This window comes from Fragaria vesca, linkage group LG1 (genome assembly GCF_000184155.1).
Source record: "Fragaria vesca subsp. vesca linkage group LG1, FraVesHawaii_1.0, whole genome shotgun sequence".
Classification (NCBI taxonomy): domain Eukaryota; kingdom Viridiplantae; phylum Streptophyta; class Magnoliopsida; order Rosales; family Rosaceae; genus Fragaria; species Fragaria vesca.
This window is the reverse complement of record NC_020491.1, coordinates 9,053,527-9,057,413: the sequence shown is the minus strand read 5'-3', so window position 1 is coordinate 9,057,413 and position 3,887 is coordinate 9,053,527. Positions and strand designations below refer to the sequence as shown.

At 43.1% G+C, this 3,887-nt stretch overlaps 1 pseudogene; it reads left to right on the top strand.

The window, feature by feature from the left end:
* Positions 1-2,290: 2,290 nt before the first annotated feature.
* Positions 2,291-3,708, top strand: LOC101307056 (annotated as a pseudogene).
* The last annotated feature ends 179 nt before the right edge of the window (positions 3,709-3,887 follow it).

Genomic DNA, 3,887 nt, shown 5'->3' with positions numbered 1-3,887 from the left:
ACCAGTCCCAATCGATCGGTCTCCAACCCAGCTATCTTCTAGGACCGGTGACAGCCCCCCTAGCGCCGCCGTGAGAGAGTGATGCCGCCCGAAAGGCTAGGCTGCCCCGAACTTCCTGCAGCCAGAACTCCCTCCTCCGGCCACCAATCGGGGCAAGCTTGGTACGGTTTTGTAGCCCTCCTCCCGTGCAGCAACCCCTCCAATCAGCTCACTCCCTCTTGAGCTAGGTAAGGAGAAATGTGGAGTTGAAATTTCTAGGGCTTTTAGGATGTTTTTGTTCGATTAGCCTAGTTAGGCTTGGAATTGGGTGATGTGTTGGTCAGGAAAGTTGTAGAGCATGATGAGGAGATTATTCTGTCAAAATTTCATAGGTTTTGGAGGTTGCCGGAATTGGCCTCCGGCCGCCGCTACCGGCGGAGCCGCCGCCGGTTAAGAGATTTTTAGGGTTTTAAGTGTGGAATTAATATTAAGGGGAGTATATTGATGTGATTTATGGAATTTTTGGATGAGATTTGGATAGGTTTGTGAATTTCCGAAGTTTGGTATTTTTGGCGGTTAATTAATGTAAAATCCGGCCGTAGGATTTAAGTCGTATTTTGGGGAGGTTGTATTTACGACTGTTGAGTATGATATATAAGTTCGGATCGTTCCGATTTAAGAATATCGAAGTTAGGCGAGAATGAGCGTGGTTACGGCTCATAATTATTTTGCCTATTTTGAGTACGTTCTGGATTTTCGGTTAAGAAATTAATTTTATATTTGGAACAGGACGTGAGGAGGCTCGAGCAGACGAGGCCCCAGATCGACACCAGGCTTAGGCCTAATTTGTGAGTGGACGTTTATTTTAAATAAATGCATGCTATAGTTCATGGTTGAACAATTAATGTTGCGGAATATTTTAACGTCAATTTAATTTGACGATTTTTATTTTCTCTTGGAGAGTTACCGAAAATGGGATTTTCGGTGGATATAAATATGTATTTATGAGAGAGTATGTATATAAATGCTAGCTAGCCATATGTGTCTGTCCACCTTAATGGCGTAGCATATAGCCGCATTATGGTGTGACGTGAGCGTTGGACGTAAGCGTAGTAGCCCTATTTGAGTGTTTAAATTCATATAGGGGGTATGGACACATATTTATACACCCGTCTGTCCACCTTAATGGCGTAGTGTAGCACCGCATTAAGGCGTGACGTGAGCGTTGGACGCGAGCGTAGTAGCCCTATATAGACCCATGAATTTATATAGGGAGTATGGACGAGTGTAAATACATATATATATATATTATAGAGTCTGAGAGGCTCGATATTTTTTATGAGATAAAAGTTTTATCGCTTGCGGCATGCATTCGATTTTTCCTTAGAAATTAATTTGGGGAAACATAAATATTGTATTTATTATTTTATTTTTGTCCACTCATTCTAATGTTATTAAATGTTTTCCCCTGGGCCTTTCGTTTTAAATTGCCCAGTCTGCAGAGTTCGGGTTGGATCTAGTAGGAGACGAGGCATAGTCACCCGCATTTCCGCCAGTTTTCATCAGTAGGTTACATGTTTAACCTACTCGTGTTTTCTTGCTTCCGCTTGTGTTTAGTAGCTCTGAATATTTTGGGATTATTGTATTTTATGTGTAGAATTTCTGAAAGTTAATTATGTGATGTTTGGACGTGTTGAATTAAGAGTGTAACTTGGAATTTTCGAGTTAGGGTTGTTCATCTGCAAGGGAGATTTTCTTAATCTTTTCAGTAAATTTTCCTTGGAGGTGGTCCCCGCACGACTTACTCCGGGTTTCAGGGTGAAATTCGGGGTGGGTCGTGTCAACTGCAGCTCGACACGATCGCAACATAAACCAGAAAATGTCATACTCGCTTCGACACAATCACAACTGTGCTCAAAGTAATCAATTCCCCACACGTCTCGACAAAGCACTAGACTACTAAGTTGACAGCACGGCCTCAAATGCGGCTGGAAATACTTAGAGAGGCAAAATCAAACAAACACCACCGAGGCAGACATATACCTCCTGGAAAATTTTGATGCCGTACTTAACAAGTAAACTGCCTACCTTGATTGGTCCAATGAACGAACCTTGATTCTCATACTATATCCAGAAAGTACACATGTTTTCTACAAAGAAATTGAGTACTAGAATAAACCAAGCCCTAAATCGGATTCCTTACGATTCTCTTTATCTGGAACATCCGAACATACTATGTCATGCATCAGCTATAAAAGGCAACGATCGAGAGACTACAATGAGCTCAAATTAATCACACCGACTAATCAAAATGAACTCGACCTCTGCAACTAAGCCTCAGAAACTACACATAGCTTTGTTCCCATGGCTTGCCTTCGGTCACATGATCCCATTTCTTGAGGTGGCCAAGCACATAGCTCGCAGAGGCCACAAGGTTTCTTTCATTTCCACACCTAGAAACATCCAGCGCCTCCCGAAAATCCCACAAAACCTGACCCCTCTCATCACTCTCGTCCAAATCCCTCTCCCCCGCGTCGAAAACCTCCCCGAATATGCAGAGGCCACCATGGACGTCCCCATCGACGTTATCCCATACCTCAAAATAGCTCATGACGGACTCGAAAATTGTATCTCTGAATTTCTCCAAACACACGCTCCCGATTGGATCATTTATGACTTTGCACCATACTGGTTGCCTCCAATAGCTATTAAACTCGGCATCAAACGAGCCATTTTCTGTACCTTCAATGCGTCCACCATGTGTTTCTTAGGATCAATATCACCGGAGGTAACGTCCCGCTATGCTCCTAGAACAAAGCTAGAACAATACACTGTCCCTCCTGAATGGTTTCCTTTTCCATCCAAACTATGTTTTAAGCCTTTCGAGGCCAAGAGAGTGGTGGATGGTCTTATGACACCAAATGCTTCTGGCATGACTGATTGGTTTCGCGTGGAATCAACTTACCAAGGTTGTCAAGTCTACTTCATTCGAAGTTGTAGAGAGATCGAAGGAGAGTGGCTCGATTTACTTCAAGACCTTAACCAGAAACCTGTAGTTCCCACGGGTTTATTACCACCACTGGTGCAAACGAGTGATGAAGACCAACATGACAATAGCTGGTCTAGAATTGCCGAGTGGTTGGACAAACAAAAGAAAGGGGAAGTAGTTCATGTTGCATTTGGGAGTGAGATTAATTTAAGCCAAGAAGAGTTCAATGAGCTAGCTCTTGGATTAGAGCTATGTGGGTTGCCCTTCTTTTGGGTGCTAAGAAAACCGAGTCATAGGTCAGGAGATGGTGACTCGGTTAAGTTACCAGATGGGTTCGAGGACCGAACCAATGGTCGTGGGCTTGTTTGGACCACTTGGGCTCCTCAGCGGAAAATTTTAGCCCACGAGTCGGTCGGAGGTTTCTTGAGTCATTGCGGTTGGAGTTCTCTGATTGAAGCACTCCAATATGAGCGTCCTCTGATGCATGCTGCCGTTTATGTATGATCAAGGACTAATTGCTAGGTTATGGAACAAGAAGACTGGGATCGAGGTCTCCAGAGACGAAGAGAGTGGATGGTTTACAAGGGACGAGTTGGCGAGGTCTGTGAATTTGGTTGTGGTGCATGAGGAGGGGAAGCCATACAGGGATGGAGCTAAAGAATATAGAGTTATTTAGAGACAAGGAACTCCATGAAAGATACATGGACGAATGTGTCGAGTACTTGGAAAGGCATGGCTAGGTAGTTATATGGTATCGGTCTTGGCGTTGGAACTTTGGAAGAGCCTTTAGTTAGTTAGTTTGTTTGTTTGTTTTTAGAATTTTAGTGTACACTATATCGATCATGCCGCTATATTGTTAGATATGTACAGATATATAACANACACACACACATATATATATATATATTATATATATATA